This window comes from Salvelinus sp. IW2-2015, unplaced genomic scaffold, assembly GCF_002910315.2.
Source record: "Salvelinus sp. IW2-2015 unplaced genomic scaffold, ASM291031v2 Un_scaffold1784, whole genome shotgun sequence".
Classification (NCBI taxonomy): domain Eukaryota; kingdom Metazoa; phylum Chordata; class Actinopteri; order Salmoniformes; family Salmonidae; genus Salvelinus; species Salvelinus sp. IW2-2015.
The window spans coordinates 15,638-42,522 of record NW_019943159.1 but is presented as its reverse complement, the minus strand read 5'-3'; the positions used below and the strand labels follow the sequence as shown (position 1 = coordinate 42,522).

The 26,885-nt window shown below is 44.5% G+C and overlaps 1 pseudogene; it reads left to right on the top strand.

Annotated features, from left to right (window-relative positions):
* Positions 1–26,885, top strand: part of LOC112071956 (plexin-A1-like) — a 152,655-nt pseudogene that overhangs the window by 115,603 nt on the left and 10,167 nt on the right.

Below are 26,885 nucleotides of genomic sequence, written 5' to 3'. Positions count from 1 at the left end.
GAGTGAGGAGAGAGAGATACAGGGGGGTGAGGAGAGGGGAGATACGGGGGGTGAGTATAGGATGAGATACAGGGGGAGTGAGGAGAGGAGAGATACAGGGGGAGTGAGGGGAGGAGAGATACAGGGGGAGTGCGGGAGGAGAGATACAGGGGGAGTGAGGGGAGGAGAGATACCAGGGGGAGTGAGGGGAGGAGAGATACAGGGGGGGTGAGGAGAGGAGAGATACAGGGGGAGTGAGGGAGGAGAGATACAGGGGGTGAGGTGAGGAGAGATACAGGGGGGGTGAGGAGAGGGGAGATACAGGGGGTGAGGAGAAGAGATATACAGGGGGGGTGAGGTGAGGGGAGATACAGGGGGGGTGAGGAGAGGGAGATACAGGGGGGTGAGGAGAGGAGAGAAACGGGGGTAAGGAGAGAAGAGAAACGGGGGTGAGGAGAGGGGAGAAAGGGGGTGAGGAGAGGAGAGATACAGGGGGGTGAGGAGAGGAGAGAACGGGGGGGTGAGGAGAGAAACGGGGGGTAAGGAGAGAAGAGAAACGGGGGTGAGGAGAGGGGAGAACAGGGGGGTGAGGTGAGAGAGATCAGGGGGGGTGAGGAGAGGGGAGATACAGGGGGGGTGAGGAGAGGAGCAGATACAGGGGGGTGAGGAGAGGAGAGAACAGGGGGGTAGGGAGAGGAGAGAAACAGGGGGTGAGGAGAGGGGTTGAAACAGGGGGTGAGGTGAGGAGAAAACAGGGGGGGTAAGGAGAAGGAGAGAAACAGGGGGGTGAGGAGAGGGGAGAAACAGGGGTGAGGTGAGGAGAGAAACGGGGGGGTAAGGAGAGGAGAGAACAGGGGGTGGGGAGAGGGAGAAACAGGGGGGTGAAGGTAGGAGAGATACAGGGGGGTAAGGAGAGGAGAGATACAGGGGGTGAGGTGAGGAGAGATACAGGGGGTGAGGAGAGGAGAGATACAGGGAGGGTGAGAAGAGGAGAGATACAGGGAGGGTGAGGAGAGGAGAGATCAGGGGGAGTGAGGAGAGGGGAGATACGGGGGGTGAGTATAGGAGAGATACAGGGGAGTGAGGAGAGAAGAGATACAGGGGGGTGAGGAGAGGGGAGATACAGGGGGGGTGAGTATAGGAGAGATACAGGGGAGAGTGGAGGAGAGGAGAGAAGATACAGGGGGAGTGAGGGGAGGAGAGATAAGGGGAGTGAGGGGAGGGGAGATACAGGGGGAGTGGGAGGGAGAACGGGAGTGAGAGGAGAATACAGGGGGGTGAGGAGAGAGAGATACAGGGAGGGTGAGGAGAGGAGAGATACAGGGGGTGAGGTGAGGAGAGATACAGGGAGGTGAGGAGAGGAAGATACAGGGAGGGTGAGGAGAGGAGAGATACAGGGGGGTGGAGAGGAGAGTACAGGGAGGTGAGGAGAGGAGAGATACAGGGGGTGAGGTGAGGAGAGATACAGGGAGGGTGAGGAGAGGAGAGAATACAGGGGGAGTGAGGGGAGGAGAGATACAGAGGGAGTGAGGGGAGGAGAGATACAGGGGAGTGAGGGGAGGAGAGATACAGGGGGGGTGAGGAGAGGAGAGATACAGGGAGGGTGAGGAAGGGAGAGATACAGGGGGTGAGGTGAGGAGAGATACAGGGGGGTGAGGAGAGGAGAGATACAGGGGGAGTGAGGGGGGAGAGATATCAGGGGGAGTGAGGGGAGGAGAAGATACAGGGGGAGTGAGGGGAGGAGAGATACAGGGGGAGTGAGGGGGAGAGATACAGGGGGGTGAGGAGAGGAGAGATACAGGGGGAGTGAGGGGAGGAGAGATACAGGGGGAGTGAGGAAGGGGAGATACAGGGGGAGTGAAGGGGAGGAGAGATACAGGGGGAGTGAGGGGAGGAGAGAATGCTCTGCCAGCCTCTGATAATGCAGACACTTCTACCTGGACCAGAGCCAGGACTCTATCAATGAAATGCCCCATCTCCGCTGATTCACCTCCTCCATTGACTGGAAGTGTTTGAGATGAGTGTGTGTGTGTGGTGTGCTTGTGTCCGTGCTGTCTGTGTGTTTTTCTTTGTCATACTGTGTCTGTGCATGTAATCTTGCTGATGTTCATACATGTCACAGTGCTACAGTAGGTCTCTGTCCTCAGCCAAGCTGTTTCCACTGTTATCCTGGATAGAAACAACATCTATCTCTATTTATTTCCTTTAAAGATAATCAGAAGATTATCTTTTTTTCTGCAGTGCTACTTCTCTCTCTCGTCCTCTTTGTGTCTGTTCCTTCTCTTTCTCATCCTCTTTGTGTCTGTCTCCGTCTCTCTCTCGTCTCTTTGAGTCTGTCTCTTCTCTTTTCTCTCCTCTTTGTGTCTGTCTCCGTCTCTCTCTCGTCCTCTTTGTGTCTGTCTCCTCTCTTTCTCATCTCTTTGTGTCTGTCTCCTTCTCTCTCGTCTTTGTGTTGTCTCTTCTCTTCTCGTCCTCTTTGTGTCGGTCTCCTTCTCTCTCTCGTCCTCTTTGTGTCTGTCTCCGTTCTCTCTCTCGTCCTCTTTGTGTCTGTCTCCGTCTCTCTCTTCGTCCTCTTTGTGTCTGTCTCTTCTCTCTCTCGTCCTCTTTGTGTCTGTCTCTCTCTTTCTCATCCTCTTTGTGTCTGTCTCCGTCTCTCTCTGTCCTCTTTGTGTCTGTCTCCTTCTCTCTTCGTCCTCTTTGTGTCTGTCTCCTCTCTCTCTCTCGTCTCTTTGTGTCTGTCTCCGTCTCCTTCTCGTCCTTTTGGTTGTCTCTCTCTCTCGTCGTCTTTTGTGTCTGTCTCCTTCTCTCTTCGTCCTCTTTTGTTTGTCTGTCCTCTTCTCTTTCCTCATCTCCTTTGTGTCTGTCTCCGTTCTCTCCTCGTCCTCTTTGTGTCTGTCTCCTTCTCTCTCGTCCTCTTTGTGTCTGTCTCCTTCTCTCTCGTCCTCTTTGTGTCTGTCTCTTTTCTCTCGTCCTCTTTGTGTCTCTTCCTTCTCTCTCTCTGTCCTCTTTGTGTCTGTCCTCCCTCTCTCTCGTCTCTTTGTGTCTGTCTCCGTCTCTCTCTCGTCCTCTTTTGTGTCTGTATCCTTCTCTCTCTCGTCTCTCTTTCTGTCTGTCTCCTTCCTCTCTCGTCTCTTTGTGTTTGTCTCCTCTCTCTCGTCCTCTTTGTGTTTGTGTCCTTCTCTCTCGTCCTCTTTGTGTCTGTCTCCTTCTCTCTCTCGTTTCTTTGTGTCTGTCTCCTTTCTCTCTCTCTCGTCCTCTTTGTGTCTGTCTCTCCTCTCTCTCGTCTCTTTGTGTCTGTCTCCTTCTCTCTCTCGGTCTCTTTGTGTCTGTCTCCTTCTCTCTCTCGTTCTTTGTGTCTGTTCCTTCTCTCTTCGTCCTTTTCTGTCTGTCTCCTTCTCTCTCGTCCTCTTTTGTGTTTGTCTCCTCTCTCTCGTCCTCTTTGTGTTTGGTGTCCTCCTCTCGTCCTCTTTGTGTCTGTCTCCTTCTCTCTCTCGTCCTCTTTGTGTCTGTCTCCTTCTCTCTCTCGTCCTCTTTGTGTCTGTTTCATTCTCGTTTTTTTGTTTGTCACAACCACCTTGTCAAAATATATGCAATCTTGGGAGGGTTTGTGGAGCGTGCGTTGTGAAGCGGGTTCCCATGGAAACGGGGCGAGGGAAATCAGAGGAGACATTGCAGGCACGTCTCCAATCAGGACCTGGGAATCACACCAGAATCACTCCTCTCCTCTCTTCCTAGAAAGACTGCGGCACTTTCCCAGAAATACAAGCATCATTCAACAGCGCTACAGATTAGTTATCGTAGTTACTGTGTAATAATTGACTAGACACACCAAGCATTGGTAGACACGGCTTTTAAAAATGAAGCGCTCGTTCATGTACACATTGACATAAGGTATGACCATTTCTTTAGAGACAGGTGCTGAAACCTAGACCATTGGTTTATGTCATACTGATGAAACTCGTGAATGATATCTCTTTGTAACCGTTGTCATCCTTTAACCATGTTTCTCCCCCTCTCTCTGCAGGAGGAATGCCCGGGAGATAGTGTGTGTGACCCCAGCGGGGCTGACCCCAGGCAGCACACCAGTCATGGTGGACATCGACTCTGCTGAGCTGAGGAACCCAGAGGTCAAATATAACTACACCGACGACCCCACCGTCCTGAGGATTGAACCCGACTGGAGCATCGCTAGGTAGGGAGAGGATCTGGGTATTTACATTGATATCACCTGGTTCTCTGGTGCTGGACAGCTGTGCAGTACTGGAGCTACAGTGGCACCTCTTTAAAAGAGTTAGAGAGGAAAACACAGAACCTTGTGGAAAGTCCACTTTGACCCAAAATGCTCTGCTTCCTGGTTAACCCTTTGAGACACTGTTACAAGATGCGATAGCCCTCACCCCTCTCTCTCTCTCTCTCTCTCTCTCTGTCTCTGTGTGTGTCTCTCTCTCTCTCTCTGTCTCTGTGTGTGTCTCTCTCTCTCCCTGTGTCTCTGTTGAAACAATTTCTGCTTCATCTATAATAGGTTGATCTAATAGGCTGTTGGATTGAAATGGGGTATAGTCATTGCTCTGTGGGATTGGCTAAGGAGCAGCTGTGGCCCAACCGCTGCCCCAGGGCCCCCATGCCTCTGTGCTCTGTGTCTAAAATTCGGTGTGTATTTGTTAGGATCTACATGTGTGTTGAATTCTGTTTGTGGGTTGGGGGGTGACGGTGGGGGGGTTCTGCTCTGCTCCACTGAGCCCACCCAGGGGTGGCCTGCCCAGCTACAGAGCCTGGATGGGTGGATGGGCTGACTGACTGAATGTTCCTCAATAGTCTCCAGTGATTCGCCACAGATCTGGGCTCCGTCTGGCACAGAGAAACAGACGGGAACACATGCATAAACAAATGAAAAACAAGCGACAAAATGACTGAGATTCCTGGATCTCTCATAGCCAAAATTCTCTCAGCTCATCGATGTGATCGCTATACTGTAGGCCGAAATGCCTTATTCACACACTCCAGCGTAGAATACACCGGGGGCTTGGAGATGTGTGAACAACATATTTTTGTTCATCTGTGCATTAACTTCTACTTTCATGTCTATGTTAATGGCATTGCATATTCACTGCATTACAATGTTTTGAATAGGGAGTTGTATACTGAGATTGGTGAATTAGATTGGCTTATTATCGTATTTGCAACTTTCTCGGTTTTCTGCTGTAGAAAAATACTTTTAAATAGCTTATTGATTGAATAAGTGGCTGCTYAATTGCTTTATCATATACAGAAAAGGGAGAGAATACGAGGAACAAAGTAGAAGAGAAGCAAAGGAGTAATTAAGAGATAATGAAAGAGAAGGAGAGGAAAAGCAGTAATCCTTTTCATACTAAGACGTTTTTCCACTATCTTTTTTCAGCCTTTTCCTTATATCTGAAAGGTATTGCCGGTATCAAAGCCCAATTTATTTTTTCCGCCTAACGACCTTGTAGTAATTTCGATAAAGTTCTGCCTACGGCTTAGGAATAGGGTTGGAGAGCCCATGGCATACGGAGTTTGGGCGAAATATCACCTGGTGATACAGTGGGGCAAAAAAWWYTTTWGTCAGCCACCAATTGTGCAAGTTCTCCCACTTAAAAAGATGAGAGTAATTTTCATCATAGGTACACTTCAACACTTCAACTATGACAGACAAAAWGAGGGAAAAAAATCCAGAAAATCACATTGTAGGATTTTTAATGAATTTATTTGCAAATTATGGTGGAAAATAAGTATTTGGTCACCTACAAACAAGCAAGATTTCTGGCTCTCACAGACCTGCTCCTCTGTCCTCCACTCGTTACCTGTATTAATGGCACCTGTTTGAACTTGTTATCAGTATAAAAGACACCTGTCCACAACCTCAAACAGTCACACTCCAAACTTCACTATGGCCAAGACCAAAGAGCTGTCAAAGGACACCAGAAACAAAATTGTAGACCTGCACCAGGCTGGGAAGACTGAATCTGCAATAGGTAAGCAGCTTGGTTTGAAGAAATCAAAATTATTAGGAAATGGAAGACATACAAGACCACTGATAATCTCCCTCGATCTGGGGCTCCACGCAAGATCTCACCCCGTGGGGTCAAATTATCACAAGTGAGCAAAAATCCCAGAACCACACGGGGGGACCTAGTGAATGACCTGCAGAGAGCTGGGACTAAAGTAACAAAGCCTACCATCAGCAAGGGCATTGAAGATGAAACGTGGCTGGGTCTTTCAGCATGACAATGATCCCAAACACACCGCCCGGGCAACGAAGGAGTGGCTTCGTAAGAAGCATTTCAAGGTCCTGGAGTGGCCTAGCCAGTCTCCAGATCTGAACACCATAGAAAATCTTTGGAGGGAGTTGAAAGTCTGTGTTGCCCAGCAACAGCCCCAAAACATCACTGCTCTAGAGGAGATCTGCATGGAGTCATCCAGGCAAAGTGTGACTACTTCATTTGTTTAACACTTTTTTTGGTTACTACATGATTCCATATGTGTTATTTCATAGTTTTGATGTCTTCACTATTATTCTACAATGTAGAAAATAGGACAAATAAATAAAAACCCTTGAATGAGTAAGGTTGTCCAAACTTTTGACTGGTACTGTATGTAAATATATATATACAGTATATAAATATTTGTATTATTGTTATAATTTTTTTACGAAAGTAGTGCACTGAGCCTCTACTAGTCCTGTATTAGCGGACTGATATCACTGTCTGTAGGTCGGGCAAAAATAAATGAATCTGCAGACTAACTCCAGAATGGGAAAAATATTGTCAATTATATTCTTCTTACTATAAAATCAAATAACCTAATATAAAATAATGGTTTGGGACTGATAGCATATCTGGTCTGCTAAAGGAACAAGCCTACAGCCTATGACATGGAGCATAGCCACATAACATACAGTAGACCAACTCATATTCTGTTCTTCTGAAATACATTTTCTTCATATCAGAATGTTTCTTTAGACCTGCCTAAAATAAATAATGGATTTATTGTGATGGTGTATATTCAATTGATTTATTAGACTTTTTAAAATGTAGATGTTCCAAAGACGCATCAGCGGCTTGTACGTGTGGAGACCTGGAGATGCTAAACGTATTTATGTTAATTAACGGTCAATTACTGTGAGATTCTTTTGCATGACAATAACCAGCTGACAAAATGTCATGACCGCCAAAGCCCTATTTTTGGCTGAGCAAATAAGTGGAGGTGGTACAGCTCGTCTATCACTGATCAGAAACATTTATCATGCAATGATGTAGCCCAGATCAAGTGCAGACCTATTAGTTCCATCAGACGTGTAAAGGCAACACCAAAAGCCTGCAGAGGTTGTGAAATATGAACATGAGACTGACATGCTTTTGAAAATAGGATTGCTATTCTTTTCTATTGGTATCATGATGTAGATACTCTCAATGTAAGACCCTACGCCCTGCTCCCTAACAAAGTGGAGGGCCGGTAGGAAAGAGATGAAATGTGGTTAAAAAAATGCATGGGTTCTGTTTCAAATATAACTTTTTTATATGACAGCGGATCCACACGTTCCCGTGACTCAAGCTGTGTAGGAAAAAATATTAGTTGTATTTTATTCTGTTATATTCCATTATATTATTACTGCGAAATATGTGTGTGTTGACTGTGATCAAGGCAGGTGTGTCTTGTCTGTTGAATGAACTAAATAATGAACTATTCATTTGGACGTAACATAAATAAACTCAAAATATGTCATTCTATTGTTGTTATGTTATTAGTCTTCTAATGTTTCTTAGGACCTTTCTAAACAAATGAATAATAGATGTGTTTTTGATGGTGTATATTCAATGGGTTTATTAAAATAGATGCCCACCCACATCTGCTCACCACTCCCACCCGTCACCAGCATGCTGGCATGTGCACAGGAGGTATGAAAGGTGTATGCAGGCAAGAATGTGGTCAAAATGGGCCTGTTTGTAAGGGGGTCATATAAACATTGCCCTATTATTTTACAGGCAAAATACCTTAAATCCTTTGTGAAAGCAGTATAAGCTACTTTGTCAAAGCCCGTGGAGCCATGTTGCTGCTTAAATGGCTATTTTGCCACTTTTCAACCTCATATTCATTATCTCCAGCACCAAACCAGTAGGGGTGTAACGGTTCACCAAACCAGTAGGGGTGTAACGGTTCACCAAACCCGCGGTTTGGTACGTATTGCAGTTTTGTGGGAAAATTAAATGCCAACAGTTACTGTAGTACATTTTTGTTTATTTGAAAGGTGCAATATGCAAAAATCGCTCTGCCATTACCTGGTTGCTAAAATTCTAATAGTGTGCCTAATTTCAGTTTATGTGACAAAACAAGCAATATATAGTGTAGAGAACCATTGTACCATCCATTGTACCACTCTGAAATATATTTTCAATAACCAAAAATATTGTGTTTTCAGCTGTTTGAAGATGGTGTACAAAACCAAAAGTAAAAGATACAAAAACAAAACATAAGAACGGGAAGCATAGAAATAGCAAACTTAGAACAGACAGTTTATTCAGAAAATATTCAAACCCCTTTTTKCACATTTTGTCGGGTTCTTGACCAAGGCCCTTCTCCTCTGATTGCTCAGTTTGGCCGGGCGGCCAGCTCTAGGAAGAGTCTTGGTGGTTCCTAACTTCTCCCATTTAAGAATGATGAATGCCACTGTGGTCTTGGGGACATTCAATGCTGGAGACATTTTTTGGTACCCTTCCCCAGATCTGTGCCTCGGCCCAATCCTGTTTCGGAGCTCACCAGACAATTCCTTTGACCTCATGGCTTGGTTTTTGCTATGACATGCACTGTCAACTTTGGGACCTTATATAGACAGGTATGTGCCATTCCAAATAATGTCCAATCAATTGAATTTACCACAAGTGGACTCCAATCAAGTTGTAGAAACATCTCAAGGATGATCAATTGAAACAGGATGCACCTGAGCTCAATTTCGAGTCTCATAGCAAAGGGTCTGAATAAATATGTAAATAAGGTATTTCTGTTTTTTATTTGTAATAAATTTGCAAACAATTCTAAAAACCTGTTTTCGCTTTGTCATTATGGGGTATTATGTGCAGATTGATGAGGAATTTGTTTTATTTAATACATTTTAGAATAAGGCTGTATGTAACAAAATGTGGAAAATGTAAAGAGGTCTGAATAGTTTCCAAATGCACTGTAGATAGTGGCTGAGGCTGGAGCTGGGTCTGGGCCTGCACTGGTGGGTGAAGAGAGAGAGTATATTCTCTGTTGGTTATTCCCTGAAGCGTGTACCTGAGGTAAGAGGGCTTTTTCACATAAAGAGCCGGGCTGGAGGTATAGGCTCTACACAAATAACAATCTGTGGAGAAAGCCTGCTTTAAAGAGGCAGCCTCAGCCCCAGTCTCATGCCCAGCCTCAGCCAGGAGCTGCCTGTCCATGCATGCAGGATGAAGAAAGTCGACTGCAAAGAACACAGCATTCACGAGGCTAGATAAAGGAAGGCAGGAGGGATGGATACACGCTATACTTGCCAGACATAGTGGGTGTTGTTATGCACTGGCTTTCCAGACACTGGGACTGTAAACTCCATTTGTGACTGTCTRCTAGGACCTAAAGTACACCTACAACACATTTTATATTCCGGGGGTTTTATTCACGACTTACCAACAGCTAGCAAATGAATATACTTCAATCTACTGTGTGTTGATTGTCTAATACTTTTCTATGCATCCTCATATTTACATATTTGTTAACAAAGTAATTTTTTTATTTTGTCAGTGGTGGAACCCTGTTGACCGTCAGTGGAACTAACCTGGCCACCATCAGAGAGCCTAAGATCAGAGCCAAGTACGGCTCCGCCGAATCCTTCCATGTGAGTATGGACCTAGCCCAGACCCCTTCACAAACACCTCACTCACACACATCTCGTCGCCTGGTGTTTCTTCCATGGGTGGCCATCAGACTGTCTGCCGGTTGTTCTGCCAATTTTGTCTCCTGTTTCTACCCTGCTCCTTGAAACAAAACATCCAACACTCCCCCAGGCCGTTTAACCTTTAAAATGTCCCAGGATGACAAAGCGGTGTTGGCAAGTCGCCCCTCACCCCCTCACCTTGCACCATGGGGCTCCATTAACCTTTCCTTCAGTTCTACTGGAAGAGAATCAACTTCTGCTTAATGACCTTGTTCTAATGGCCCGTCCCTTGTGCTCCGTTCAAACTAGCTTCTGCTCTAGACACAATGCTGCTGAGGTCCTTGTGCTCAGTGTTGGTGAACATGTTAAGTGGTCCATGTAGAGAAGCATACAGCGTAGGTGAAGTGATTGTTACAGTTCTGAATCTACTAGCAATACCTGGAGACATAAAAGCCAACACAGCAAAGCAGTAATATTTTCTGAGAATGTTTAGCTGGGAGTTAGAGAAACTGTAATGAGATACATATAAACCAATATTTGAATGGGTTTTTAAGTAACATGGCTCCACTAGGGCTGTGGTTCTGAACTGGTTTTGCCTCGGGACCCAAATTTGACCAGGTTGTCTCAGTCGCGACCCAATATTCACATTGTGAGAAAGAATCGCCAATATATAATCTGGAAAACAATTTGTAATGCTATATTGATAGTAAATGTAGCAATTATATTACAAGGGAACAACATTCCCACCTCTTTCATTGTCAGTAATTACATTTTGCCCATATTCCTGATGAAGAATGTTAATAAATTCACTGGTTTGAGACCACAAAATCCACCAAAATAGCACTGCTAATATCTCTATAATGAAAATACTGGGATTAAAYAAAACATTTCCAGAGATTAAATTATTAAAATATGTAAATTCATTATAATTTCAAAAAAGTTATACCTGGTTAAAGTCATTTAAATTCAGACTAGGGTATTATTATTATACATATTTATTTTAAGGAACTCAGTCTGGGTCTCAATTTACTCTTGAAAAGTTGTAATAGTAGAATCCACAAGGTGCAATTTTGAAGTTGGGTAGTGCATCATCAGCTCCTCTTGTCATGTCAGTCATTGCATAGCTTAGAGAGCTATTAATAACTTGTCAGAAATGTCCAGATCAAACACACATAAGACATGGCAAAATGCGTTCCCAAATGAAGCAAGAGGAGCCCGAGTGAAAAGGGGTGGGAACCACCGTTGTAAGGGAACATACAATTTGTCATCTCAAACTTTTCTAATCTCTTTTATTTACTATTTTCTTTCTCCCGTCCCGCTCAGAACTGCACAGTGTTTAATAACTCAGTGATGGTGTGCCTAGCCCCGTCGGTTACCGACTCCGAGAGGGGCTTCTCAGACACAGGCAGTGGGCCGGATGAGATCGGCTTCTACATGGACAACGTCCACGCTCTGGTGGTGGTCAACGAGACGTTCAGCTACTACCCCGACCCCGTGTTCGAACCCCTCAGCCCCACCGGGGTCCTGGAGCTCAAACCCACCTCCCCTCTCATCCTCAAGGTAAGAGAGCCTGCGTGCCAGCAGGGCAGAGTGGTGGGAGTGGGGGGTGAACACTGAGGACCAGAGAGGCTCAGTCATTTCAACGAGTCACAGAAACTGAAATGTATATTTTCAAGTGTCTACGAGGGAATTATCTTTCACCTGTCTATCTTATAAACCATTCATGTATTTGTATTTGTTAATCCCTATTAAAATACAGTGTATACTATTACATAAAATATATTTTTACGTTTTTGGATTACATCAAATGTAACCGGCCAGATTTTTCGATTTAGATTATACAATGTTTCATGTATCCCTCAGCTCCAGCTCTAAACGTCAACATTGGGACGGTTGTGCATCCAATTATCCTCTGAGCCAATATTTTAAAAAAAACCATAAGAACCATCATTGAAAATGAAATGTATTAACTAAACCTTTTCTGATTGCAGAGAGAATCCCCCGCCTGGTTTGTTAAAACTAACCTTCACATTAGCACAGTGATGAGAATAAGAAAATGTAATTTGCTGAAATAATCAAGGGTATTTTACGAGATGTGCATCGCATTCGCCATGCAGTTAATTTTTCATCTGGTGCGCGGGGTGGGGTGTTGGGTGCATGGCTGATGCAGGGTGAAATGATCGTGAATAGAATGCATGCCTGAAGTGTTCCACGGCGTGACCTGCCTGGGAGGAGCCCTGTGGAGAGAGGGATTGGAAGACTGAGTCTTCACCTCTCTCATGCTGCTAGAGCAGTGGGTGGCACAACAGCTCTCTCTCTCTCTCCCCCCACCTGCTCTTCTCTGCCACCCTTCTGTTGTTGCTGCTCTCTCTCTAGAGTTGAAGGCTACAGGGCTCATGGCCTCGCTCTGACACGTAGGCAAAGAGAGATGCTTGGAAAAAGATATATGTTTTCCAAAGCTTTTGTCAGATTGAAATTGTGCGACCTCCAACATCGGCGCTGGCTCCATACGAGCCTCGCCAAAGTCTGTCACATTATAGAACATATCTTGCCTTGCTACCAGTGCACGGCTTTGTGTGGTTAACTCTGTGCTTGGCCTTGGTTGAAAGGATTGGGGCAGATAAAAAAGATGAAACATTTGACACTGTTTTTGTGTGTTTCCTTCCAGGGTCGTAACCTAATCCCTGCAGCGCCTGGTAACTCCAGGCTGAACTACACGGTGTTCATCGGGGAGACCCCCTGTGTTCTGACCCTGTCTGAGACTCAGCTGCTGTGTGAATGGCCCAACCTCACTGGACAGCACAAAGTCACAGTGAGCACTTAATCTATACCATTTCATTTCACATGGCACACGACTCACCTGGACTGAGTTCACACTGTCTCCCTTGACTTTACTTTGTTTTATCTAACCTTTATATATACTCAAGATGGAATTGCCTCTGTACATTTTTTTCAGTAAAATACTACAGCTAATTTCATTGCACTTAGTATTTTTTTGGTTTCCCCAAGTACTACTTTCTATATATCCTCAAATACACACACAATCCCCTCCAAACATATCTCTACTATCCTCTCCAGTCACACTATCTGTGTGACATTTACTAGTCTGGAAAGACATTGAAAGTAGTGACAACACATCCATGTAATTCAATATGATGGCTCTCCAAACTACCAGTAGGCTTGGAGCTGGATTCTTTTTGCTTTGCAACTAAATGTCATGTTGAATATTGGAGAAATACCATTTTCATGGGTTGGTATAGTAATTCATTACTCTTGACAATGGCACTTTAAAAATAGAACTGTCTGTTTCCATCCGCTCTGGGCTGGCTGGGCTGGCTGTGGTGTTGTGTGTGTGTGTGTGTGTGTGTGTGTGTGTGTTGTGTGGTGTGTGTGTGTGTGTGTGTGTGTGTGTGGTGTGTGTGTGTGTGTGTGCTGTGTGTGTGTGTGTGTGTGTGTGTGTGTGCGTGCGTGCGTGCTGCGCCGCGCGGTCTGTGTGTGTGTGTGCGCTGTGGGTGTGCTGGGGAGAAGGACACAGCTGTGTGTTCTATACCCTGTGTAAAGTGACCTACATACAGGGCCCCCAGTAGGCGTCCGGCCCGACGCACAAGGCTATGTCTCTGTATGTGTGCAGAGTCTGGTGTGGTGTTGTCTTGTTTGCCTCCTCAGTATGCCAGCTGTGTGTTGGCGGCTGTGCCTCCTGCAAGTTTTTCTAAGAAACCCTTTTATGGCCTTCAGGTTTTTCTGTTCTCATCAGTCCCCTTCCCTGTCAATACAATACAAAATACATGACTGTTTTAGAAACTGGCGTCAACAGGAACAACTTTTAGCACCTGAACCCAGAAACCAACCCAATACAAGTGATTTAACATTCTTTGACTTTGTGTTACTTGATCTACTTACAATGTCAGCAGTAATCATTGCTCATCGAAATAGTTATATCAACCCCCCACTGAATACTTTGATTTGAGAGTATCCTTGTGATGGGTTCTGTCAGAGCTGCTGCGTTTTATGTAAATATGTGGTTTGTTAGAACCCACAGTGTCTTCACTTCTAGTGCTGTTCCTGAGGGGAAGTCTCTTTCACTGTACTGATGCTTTGTTTGATCTACACTCTGTGACGTGTTCTTCTCTAGTCTTGTTGCTGTGGATCAGATCCGGGTGGTGGTCGAGTTACTCCCCTGGACTCTCCAGATCTACTCAGACAGCCTGCTGACCTGCCTGCATCATCGGGTCATCGGGCGGAGGTGGTGGTCTGCTGCTATTGGTCATCATCGCTGCGCTCATCGCCTACAAGAGGAAGTCCCGTGATGCTGACCGCACCCTGAAACGGCTGCAGCTGCAGATGGACAACCTGGAGTCCAGAGTGGCCCTGGAGTGTAAAGAGGGTAATCAAGACAGTCCACACTCCTTGTCAGTCCCTCCTTTCTTCTCTTCTCTTCTCTCCTCTCCTGACGTCTCTCTTCCTCTGTTGCTCTCTCCCCTGCCTCTATCTCTCTCTCTCTCTCTCTCCTCTCCTCTCTGCTCTCTCTCTTCTCTCTCTCTCTCTTCTCTGCTCTCTCTCTCTCTCTCTCTCTCTCTCTCCTCTCTCTCTCTCTCTCTCCTCTCTTTTCTCTCTCTCTCTCTCTCTCTCTCTCTCTCTCTCTCTCTCCTCTCTCTCTCTCTCTCTCTCTCTCTCTCTTCTCTCCTCTCTCTCTCTCTCTCTCTCTCCCTCCCTCTCTTTTCTCTCTCCCCTCTTTTTTTCTCTCTCTCTCTCTTTCTCTTTCCCCCTCACTCTCCCTCATTCATAATCACTCTCTTATTCTCTTTCTGTGTGGATATGTGGCTGTGCTGTAGCTGCACTCTGTCCAGTCGTCATGGTAACGGGTTGGTGTGGCTGATGCGAGAGGGCTGCTTGCTCTCTGGTGGTGTGGTCGCAGTATCCTCTGAACGTGTGAGTGTGTCTGTGTGTTGTGTGGACAGCCAAGTTGGTGTTGTCGCTTTGACGTTTTGAGGTGCGTCTATGCTGCCCACTGAGAGATGGACGGAGACTAATTGGTCCTTATCTGTGGCTGGCCATCCGGAGGGTCATAGCCTTGTCAGTCTCAGCCCACAGCCTGCCGCCAAACACTGATGGATACAGAGATGAGGAAGAGAACTCTGGCAGGGGAAGAGAGACGGGGACTGTGTGGGGTCAGATCGACCAGTACAGGGAACATCGGAGAGTGATTGAGTTAAAGCTACTGTTACTCCACGTGTATACCTGATAGAATTAGCATTCTTGCCACACATGCTCAATACAATGCACATGCCGTGATTTATTTACAACAAAAACAGCAGCAGCACACAACAGACATGAGAAGTTTGGGCAACGATGTGAGGTAAAAACACTGAGTGCCACCAGGAAGTAGAGCGTTGCTGTGTCCCCGCCCCCTGCCCCGCCCCTCCTGCTGGAGGCCCAGACGGGCTATGCTACCCGTTTGGGCGGGGCAGCAGACGTGGGGGGCGGGCTTGGCTGCGGGGAGGTGGGCGTGTCCCACTAAGTGTCAGTCAGCAGGGGAGGGGAGGATGATAGGAGAGGTGGAGCTCAATGAGCRGTGCTCTAAGGGCCATCAGAGAGCAGTGTAATCCAAACAAACAGACAGACAAAACTAACAGTCACACGGCTAATGGCCCATTAACAACATATTAGATGCTGCTGCAACTGTTGACGGGGAGACGATCTGCTGTGTAGTTTACTTTGCTGGATGTAATGGTTGCTTTTATTTTGCCAATTGTTGGAAAGTCAAGACTCAGCCAGACACATTCCCTGTCAAAAGAATGTTTTATTATTCACATTATAACTTTGATAGTTATTTTATCTCTATGAATAATTGGACCCATACTGAAAGGCCCATATATGCATGATAATAAAGCCTTAATTAACCTGTAGGAATCGTGCAGTCTGTATAATGTTTGAGTGGCTGCTAAACTGTACGTAGAAATGGTGAAGCCCGTACAGAAGGGGGAGCTTGGCAGTCTACTATAATCATCCCAGCGGACGACGCAGGCCAATAACAGCTGGAGGAAATGATGCATGAAATGCATTGCTCCTTTATTAATTATCCACTCATCCAATTAATTGACTTTCTTTCCGATGAACTTTGTTTCATCTTTTTCTCTTTCCATTGTCTCTCCTCTTTTTTGTAACAGTTTATTTTCTTTCCTTTAGCACTTCTCTTGTATTTCCAAGTAGTATGGATTCAATTCAAAACACAACAGAAGAATGAAATCAACATTCTATTTACTTGCCCTTTCCATGTGTCTTTTTCTCTAAGCCAATCAGTGCAGTATTGGTGTGGTGGTATATGTTTGCAGTTGACATTGATAATACTGTGRAACACACAGTTGTAACATTGGAATACACACACTTTGAGTGTAATGAAGATACTGTACTTCCAGAATCCCCTTCGATGTCCATTCTTACCCAGTGCAACTGGCTGTGCATCCCTGTGTTTAAGTGTCTACATCTTAGTAAGTTAATTCTCTGTCTGTGTGATCCCCAGCCTTTGCAGAGTTGCAGACAGACATCCATGAGTTGACCCAGGAGCTGGACGGAGCGGGCATTCCCTTCCTGGAATACAGGACCTACGCCATGAGGGTCCTCTTCCCTGGCATCGAGGACCACCCCGTGCTCAAGGAGATGGAGGTACGGGTCAAGGAGGTACACCACCACTGCCACCGCAGCATGTAGAATAGAATATCTATACCACTGTCTATACTAATCTGTATCTATATCTATATCTAATATCCCACACTCTGAATGTTAGAGGAAACCTTCGTCTCACCAAAATCCTGTGTTACAGCTCGGGAAGGTACAGAGGACAGGATGTATGTAACATGATATCATTTCATACAGCCAATCATTAAACCGATGAAATGGTCATATGATATGGCTATAATAATTTCATATACAGTAGCCGCATCACATAGGAGCTTCTCTCGCTTCATGTATCAATGACGTTCCATATATATTTCAAATATGCTACTAGATCCCACCTGGTTCAGCATGAAATATATGCAAATGGCTGTCAGAATACAGTGTAGAGACTCTCTACCTCCCCGCCCTGTCAACCACAGGCTCTTCTAAAGGGGAGGGATTACATCTTTATTGTTATGTCCGGATTTCTTTCCCACTGAATTTCCCCTCGAGTCCCAGGCGTAATCAAGTGTCCATACACACGGCTCAATCCCTTATTGCTCTGTGTAGCTGCTCTCCCCAAAGCAACCTACAGTACCCAGCCTGCTCCCCCAGAGGCCCCAGAATTTCATTTAGCTCCACGGAGGAAAATTGAGGCACTTTATTAGGCCGTGTAGTGGAAGGAGGAGAGATTCTGTGAAGTCAGAGTGCATGGTGTACGGTACGGCGGTCCTCGATTGGCTACAGGACTAGATGTGTTTCAGAGTTATGAGGTCAGTCGAGGATCATGGGAGGCAGGCGGGTGGGGGGATGGAGCCAGGCAATTGGCTAATGGAGGAGGAAGTGTTTTTTCATAAAGACAGAGACAGTACTTTGATTTTATTTTCCTTTTATTAACACGTACTGGGTGTTGTTTAGGCATGACATTATGCCGTAAGCCTTGCAGAATATACTAGATGTTTGTCTCCCTTTTTAACAGACTTGTTTTTCTGAGCAGTAGCACTGCCTTGTCTATGTGAGAGAGTTAGAGTGAAGGATTGTGGGTTAGGTCTAGAGGGGGCCGTAGCATTGCTGATGAGAAGTGACAGATGCCAGCCTGTGGAACAGACTTCTGTCACCCAGCCACCCTCGGACGAACAGCACTGCACAGGCCCTCTCCTTTCTACGCCCCAGTGCATCCCCCCTTCCTCCTCCTCTTCCTCCCGTTCTGTTTTCTCCTGTGCTCAGCTGACGACGTAGGGCAAATTGATCATAAGACATTTGAAGAAACATCTCCTAAGATAGAATGCATTGTACTTGTGCTTGTGACAATAAAACTTGAAACTTGAAAATGCACTGCAGGCTTTAAAAGCAGCTAAGGTCATGAATGTGAATCTAACAATGGCCTCATAGGCCAAGATGTCATGTCTTGTATACAGTACATAGCCAAGCTCTAAATAATGCTTACATCATTTATTGTTGTGTTATTTACGTTAGTCTTACTCCATGTATTTACATTATACCATTTACATTACCCCTACCCCACATAAAAATACTACAGTTTACTATAGAATACTACAGTATTTACTAGAAAATGTAGTAAACTGTAGTATACTGTAGAATACTATAGTAAATACTACAGTCCACAAAAACACTACAGTAAATACTACAGTAATATAACAAAAACACAACTTTATGCAAAAACACTACAGTAATTACTATAGTATATACTACAGTATTTAATTTGCATATACCCTGCCCATTCCTTTCCCCCATAATCCCAATGTGTGCCACCAATAAGTGAGAAACCTACATGCCCAAGTAGAGACGATATATTGTCTTCGCTACAGGTTATAGAAAAGATCAAAAGCTCTGAACTATCCATTCAGACCTCAGTCCTAAAGTACCTACCTACAGGTTATGAAAAATGTGCTCTTTGAGAATTTTGCCCAGTAGGTTTCCTAAAGGAGAAATCACACACTTCTATGTCAAAGAAAAAAAAATACTACACTAAATACAACAGTATTGTCCGCAAAACCAATAAAGTAAATAATACAGTATACTACAGTTTGCAAAAAGACTACAATATATATATAGTATATACTACAGTTGTTTTTTACTACAGTATTTATACTATAGTCAACTGTAAATACTATAGTATTTTATCCATAGTGTACTGTAGTATGTTTTTATGTGGGGTACTCCACATATTTACATTACATTTACAACACATGTGGATGTTGTTTCCTGATAGGTCCAGGCCAACCAGGAGAAGGCCTTGACCCTGTTTGGCCAGCTCCTCACCAAGAAGCACTTCCTGTTGACGTTCATCCGCACCCTGGAGGCTCAGCGCTCCTTCTCCATGCGTGACCGTGGCAACGTGGCGTCGCTCATCATGACAGCGCTTCAGGGGGAGATGGAGTACGCCACAGGGGTTCTCAAACAGCTTCTATCTGACCTCATTGACAAGAACCTGGAGAGCAAGAACCACCCCAAGCTGCTGCTGCGCCGGTGAGATGGACACATTCACACAATCACCCACTCACACAGTCATCCGCTGACACACTCACTCACACATTTGTTGTAACACACGTTTCTTAACATACTGACTTGCGTACTACTGTTTAATAAATCATACTACTCTTACATACAGTGCATTCGGGAAGGTATTCAGACCCCTTGACTTTTTCCACATTTTCTTACTTTACAGCCTTATTCTAAAATGTATTAAATGAATTGTTTTCCTCATCAATCTACACATAATACCCCATAATGACAAAGTGAAAACAGGTTTTTAGAATTGTTTGCAAATGTATTAAAAATAAAAACAGAAATACCTTTAATAATTGACATAAGTATTCAGGCCCTTTACTATGAGACTCGAAATTGAGCTCAGATGCATCCTGTTTCCATTGATCATCCTTGAGATGTTTCTACAACTTGATTGGAGTCCACCTGTGGTAAATTCAATTGATTGGACATTATTTGGAAAGGCACACACTTGTGTACATGAAGTCCCACAGTTGACAGTGCATGTCATAGCAAAAACCAAGTCATGAGGACTAAGGAATTGTCAGTAAAATTCTGAGAAAGGATTGTGTCAAGGCACTGATCTGGGGAAGGGTACCAAAAAATGTCTGCAGCATTGAAGGTCCCCAAGAAGACAGTGGCCTCCATCATTCTTAAATGGAAGAAGTTTGGAACCACCAAGACTCTTCCTAGAGCTGGCCTCCCGGCCAAACTGAGCAATCGGGGGAGAAGAGCCTTGGTCACTCTGACAGAGCTCCAGTTCCTCTGTGGAGATGGGATAACCTTCCAGAAGGACAACCATCTCTGCAACACTCAACCAATCAGGCCTTTATGGTAGAGTGGCCAGATGAAAGCCACTCCTAAGTAAAAAACACATGACAGCCCGCTTGGAGCTGCCATAAGGCAGCTATAGGACTCAAGATTCTCTGTTTTGTTGAAACCAAGATTGAACTCTTTGGCCTGAATGCCAAGCGTCACGTCTGGAGGAAACCTGGCACCATCCCTACGGTGAAGCATGGTGATGGCAGCATCATGCTGTGGGGATGTTTTTCAGCGGCAGTGACTGGGAGACTAGTCAGGATTGAGGGAAAGATGAACAGAGCAAAGTACAGAGAGATCCTTGATGAAAACCTGCTCCGGAGCTCTCAGGACCCCGGACTGGGGAGAAGGTTCACCTTCCAACAACACAACAACCTTAAGCACACAGCCAAGACAACGCAGGAGTGGCTTCAGAACAAGTCTCTGAATGTCCTTGAGTGGCCCAGCCAGAGCCCGGACTTGAACCAGATCGAACATCTATGGAGAGACCTGAAAATATTAATATTTATATAATGTAATATTTCAGTTTTTTTTTTTTTATATACTTTTGCAAAAATGTCAAAAAAATGTTTTTGCTTTGTCATTGTGGGGGATTGTGTGTAGATTGATGAAGGAAAAAACTATTAAATCCATTTTAGAATAAGGCTGTAACGTAACAAAATGTGGAAAAAGTCAAGGGGTCTGAATACTTTCCGAATGCACTGTACACAGTACATATTTTATTTCCGTATTCTCTCAAACAATATAGCCATTGGTGTAGTGGAGGGTAAACGCAAGTAAACACAGTTTAGCTACCTTTTTTTGCACAACAGTTAACCACCTTTTGCATTTAAAGTATAGGGAGCGTTACTTTTTTCCCAATAATTGTTTTGCCACTACATCACTGTATATAGCCAAACCAAGATGGAGGACTTAAACTCAAAGAAATGGCCAAATCAAAGTCTTAGTTAAAGATGCACTGTGCTGAAACCGCTACCACCATTCCCTGTTTGCAAAAATTCTAATAGTTCGCCAAATTTCAGTTTATGTGACAAACAAGCAAGTACTGTATAGTGTAAAGAATCACTGTACCATCTAAACCACTGATTTTTMTTTTTCCATAACCAAAAATATTGTATTTTCAGCTGTTTGAAGCTGGTGTACAAAACCGAAAGTATAAGGCACAAAAACGAAACTTAAGCARGTAAAGCATAGAAATAGCGCACAGAACAGATCTACTGCTTCTTAGACGTGCTTTCAATGAGAATGACAGATCTATAACTCATATTTCTATGTGAATTTTGTCAGGTTGCCCAAAAAGTTACATATTGCAGCTTTAGGGGTGTTTTGTAGAAGTTTTCTTCCTATCACCCCTCCTTCTTGTGCCGCCTTTTAATTTAGATTAACTAGATAATTAAGGAGAGAAACTTGCTTTTCTAGCTGCTGCAGGGGGAGGAGAAAGGGGAAACGGAAAAGGAGCAAACTGTTTGCCTAGGTTTCCTCTCTGTAATTTATTTATATTTATTTATCCTAATATCAGGATAAATAAATATAAATAAATTACAGTGGATTTTAATTGCTCCTCATCTGTGGGACATTTCAGGGGTCTTTGTTCGTAGAGGCAACAGGTTTATGATTAACGAGAGAAGTTACCCAATTATGGTAATTGTCTGTTTTTAATGAAGATTGGTTGTTTGCTTTGAGAATAAAGTATTTGTGTTAAGACCTTTTTCCCCTTATGAAAGTATCAGTATTAGTCTAAAACTAAAACTCGATTTATTCCTAGTTAGTTTTTAGGTAGAGCTGCAATTTCTTCTAGTTGATTATTGAACTATCATGTCTTATTTATCCTCCTCTTGCCTTACATTTCTCTGTTAGAACGGAGTCTGTTGCTGAGAAGATGCTGACCAACTGGTTCACTTTTCTCTTGTACAAGTTCCTAAAGGTAAGTCCACCATCAAACCGCTCTGACCAGATGAGCTACAGTAGCTACTCTTCAGGAACCCCGCATCTCCACCACTCTCTCTCTTCTACCAATTACAATTAGTTTTGTTTTCCCCCTTCCCTGTTTCTCATTATGGGTTAGTACACTATTACTATTTTAATCTGTTTAAGGCTCCAACTAGAGGTGTTTCTCTTTATTTCATTCGTTTGTTACGTTATTATTTATTTGACAGACATGTTCTTGCCTGCGGTCATTAGGAGCTTTGGGGGTGTGGCGTTCGACTGGTCCTCTCTTCACTCTCTTCTCACTCTCTCTCGCTCCCTTGTGGAAGATTGTAAAATTACCCCCTAATGAATCCGGGAGGTGGAAATAAAGATAATTTCATAGACAACCGTGTCGTAGCGAGGGCTAGGGAGTGATGTATGCGTGTTCCCTATCGTTAGCAGCTGTCTGGTTAATTAGCACAGATGCTAACAAGACGTTAACAGCATATGCAGGGAGAGAGAGGGAGAGTTGGGCTGCTGCATAGGAATCAGGAGAGGACACTGGAGGTGGAGACTTAGCTAGCTTATTGTCTCCATGCTCCACCTCTATCAGTTAGCTAGCCCCTGTCTCCACCTCTATCCCAGTTAGCAGTTAGCCAGCCCCTGTCTCCACCTCTATCCCAGTTAGCAGTTAGCTAGCCCTGTCTCCCTCTATCCCAGTTACAGTTAGCTAGCCCCTGTCTCCACCTCTTATCCAGTTAGCAGTTAGCTAGCCCCTGTCTCCCTCTATCCCAGTTAGCAGTTAGCTAGCCCTGTCTCCACCTCTATCCCAGTTAGCAAGTTAGCTAGCCCCTGTCTCCACTCTCCCTAGCAGTTACAGCTCACCCACCGGGAAAGACGGCTCAGTTCGTACGTCTAGTTTTTGATTTACAATGAGGTTGGTTGTAACTAATGTGAATTCAATGTGAAATCAACATGTCATTGAATTTAGGTTGAAATTTCCTTACGTTGATAACTTTTTTAGAATCGAATCAGTTTTCCACGTTGATTCATGTCATAACATAGATTTCTTTGTTTAAATGACATGGAAACAATGTTGATTCAACCAGTTTATGCCCAGTGGGGAGCTTCAGTCTCCAACAAACTATCTGGACCAAACACACCAAGACAGTTTGTGAAGAGGGCACGAACAACAACTTTTCTCCCTCAGGAGACTTGGTATGGGTCCCCAGATCCTCAAAAAGATCTACAGCTGCACCATCGAGAGCATCATGACCGGTTGCATCACCGCCTGGTATGGCACCTGCTCGGCATCTGACTGTAAGGTGCTACAGAAGGTAGTGCGTACGGCCCATTAAATCACTGGGGCCAAGCTTCCTGCCATCCAGGACTTATATACTAGGCCGTGTCAGAGGAAGGCCCCAAAAATTGTCAAAGACTCCAGTCACCCAAGTCATAGACTGTTTTCTCTGCTACCGCACAGCAAGTGGTACCGGAGAGCCAAGTCTAGGACCAAAAGGCTCCTTAACAGCTTCTACCCCCAAGCCATAAGACTGATGAACAATTAATCAAATGGACACCCAGACTATTTACATTGACACCCCCCCTCCCTTCATTTTTACACACTCGCTGTTTATTATCTATGCATAGTCACTTCACCCCCACCGACATGTACAAATTACCTCGGACTAACCTGTACCCCCACACATTGACTTGGTACTGGTACCCTCTGTATATAGCGTCGTTATTGTTAATTTTTTGTGTTATTTTTTGTTTGTTTGTTTATTTAGTCAATATTTTCTTAACTCTTATTTCTTGAACTGCATTGTTGGTTAAGGGCTTGTAAGTAAGCATTTCACGGTAACGTCTACACCTGTTGTATTCGGCGCATGTGACAAATAACATTTGATTTCATTTAATTTCATTTCATTTGACGACTCAAACTAAATTATTCCCCTGTTTTATGTCCGCTACATACTCAGTCTGAGAGCCATCATCGTTGTTTGTGGTGCTGAGGGGTGTTGTACAAAACAAAGTAGCAAAACAAAGTAATCAAAACAAAGTAATCAGCGATTGGATCGTCTCTAACCAATCAGCCAATGCCAATGATTAATTTTACCCAGGTGTGTTCTGGCTCTTGCCCAACCCATCGGTTTCTGGGACCAATCAGAATGGTTAGAATGTGTTTGCATTCTAGAAATAGTCAGGGAGGTACTCAGAACCAAACTCTTTGCGGACAAGATACTTCCCTGGTTAGTATATAGATCATCTTTGCTACTGCGGATATTTGGAAAAAATATATTTTTGGACAACTGCAAAAGTGTTGCTACAGCTCTCACAAATATTGCTGCCCTGAATTTAGCTGGGTTTAGGTAGAGACTACTTTCTGGAGGACAATACCATGCTAACTCATGTGTTTACATGTGTGGGTGGGGTGGGGCTAAGGCTTAAGAGGGTATGAATGATGCTGAATGGGTGTTAACAAAGATGATCTCTCTAGGAAGTGTACAAATCTCATCAAATTCTTTCAAAGGGCATTTTCTCCTACTTAAGTGGGATAACAAGTTTATCAACATTTAAAGCAGCATTACTTTTCCATGTTTCCTCCAACCATGTTGAAATTCTGAGTCTCTACTTTCATAAAATGCTAAAATAAATGCAAATCACTTGCATTTGATATAAACCTTAATAGAGAAATCTGGATACTTATGCATGTGCGTATTTCTCACCTTCAGCTTGAAAGATATCAACTTTTTGATTGCTGATAAATGGTGGAGAGAGGGTGAGAGGGTAAGGAGTTCTGAGTGTGTTTTAAAGTGGGAGAGATAAATGCTATGCCTATCAACCACTTAGATCTCTCTCTCTCTTTCTCTCGCTCGCTCTCTCTCTCAATTCAATTTAAGGGCTTTATTGGTATGGGAAATGTATGTTTACATTGCCAAAGCAAGTGAAATAGATAATAAACTAAAGTGAAATCAACAATAAAAATTAAAAGTAAACATTACACTTACAAAATCTCTCTCTCTCTCTCTCTCTCTCTCTCTCTCTCTCTCTCTCCTCTCTCTCTCCTCTCTCTCTCTCTCTCTCTCTCTCTCTCTCTCTCTCTCTCTCTCTCTCTCTCTCTCCTCTCTCTTCTCTCTCTCTCTCTCTCTCTCTCTCTCTCTCTCTCTCTCTCTCTCTCTCTCTCTCTCTCTCTCTCTCTCTCTCTCTCTCTCTCTCTCTCTCTCTCTCTCTCTCTCTCTCTCTCTCTCTCTCTCCTCTCTCTCTCTCTCTCTCTCTCTCTCTCTCTCTCTCTTCCTCGACTATAGTCCATGCATTTCTAACATGGTGAAGGGCTTCCTAAGCACTTCCTCTCAATCATTAACCTCGTATTAGTTTCAGGCTCAGCTGCCACCTGTCTGTCCTCTCTCTCACTCTGCTCTAAACTGTTCTCTTTTTAAGAGGGGAGGTTTTCTTGGGTCTGAGCTGGGGGTAATGACACTATTGATTGGCAAGTGCCCATGATAGTGCAAACGCAGGAAACATTTATATTAGACCACCTAGTGCTCGGTCGATTAGGCCAGTGAGAAGATACAGAGAATAGCATTGACTCATTGGCAACAAATGTCATGTTCATATGCATACCTGTTAAGATATACAACTGAGTGTACAAAAATTAGGACCACACCTGCTCTTTCCATGACATAGACTGACCAGGTGAATCCAGGTGAAAGCTATGATCCCTTATTGATGTCACTTGTTAAATCCACTTCAATTAGTGTAGATGAAGTGGAGGAGACAGGTTAAAGAAGGATTTTTAAGCCTTGAGACATGGATTGTGTATGTGTGCCATTCAGAGGGTGAATGGGCATTATAAAATATCGAAGTGTTTGATATTTGAACAGGGTATAGTTTGAACAGGGTATAGTAGTAGGTGCCAGGCCACCGGTTTGTGTCAAGAACTGCAACGCTGCTGGGTTTTTCGTGCTCAACAGTTTACCGTGTGCATCAAGAATGGTCCACCACCCAAGGGACACCCAGACAACTTGACACAACTGTGGAAAGCATTGGAGTCAACATGGACCAGTATTCCTTTGGAACGCTTTTGACACCTTGTAGTCCATGCCCCAACGAACTGAGGCTGTTCTGAGGGCAATGGAGGTGCAACTCAATATTAGGAAGGTGTTCTTAATGTTTTGTCCACTCAGTGTAGATACATGTGGTTAAGCAATTGCATTGTTGAAGCAGAATCCTAAAGGCCACTGGTCCCAAGCTTCAGCCCGTACCTGTCGCTGATGGTCTGTGTCCCTATGTGTCCCTGTGTCTCCAGGAGTGTGCTGGGGAGCCTCTGTTCATGCTGTACTGTGCTATGAAGCAGCAGATGGAGAAGGGGCCAATAGACTCCATCACAGGAGAGGCGCGCTACTCCCTCAGTGAGGACAAGCTCATCAGACAGCAGATTGACTACAAGACCCTGGTGAGTGCTGTCAAATATACATATTTTATAGGACAATAAGGATATTTGATCAAATGTGTGATTTACCTTTGAGAAGGCAGTATAAGGTCGGTAGGATCTGTCATTACCTCAGTGACTCTAATTAGTGCTTGAGAATGCGATTCAAATACCTACAAATGGCAACTTATTTAACTAAGCTGAACCTAATTCCCCTCCCTCCCCTGGCAGACTCTCCACTGTATGAACCCGGAGAATGAGAACGCCTCGGAGGTGACGGTGAAGGGGCTGAACTGTGACACCATCACCCAGGTGAAGGAGAAGCTGCTGGATGCAGTGTACAAGGGCAGCCCCTACTCCCAGAGACCCAAGGCTGGGGACATGGACCTGGGTAAGAACACCAGTGTTTAGTGTGTGTTTGTGTCTACTGTGTGTCGGGGGGGGGGGGTGCACCTGCCTGTCTCCGCTCTCATCCTCATCTTCTCTTCACAGAGTGGCGTCAGGGCAGGATGGCCAGAATCATCCTTCAGGATGAGGATATCACCACCAAGATCGATAACGACTGGAAACGCCTCAACACACTGGCCCACTATCAGGTGAGAGAAGAGGGCTTGGATTGCCAGGGTGCGGTTTTATCTATGCAACAGACAGTGCATGGAGTGATTGACAGGACAA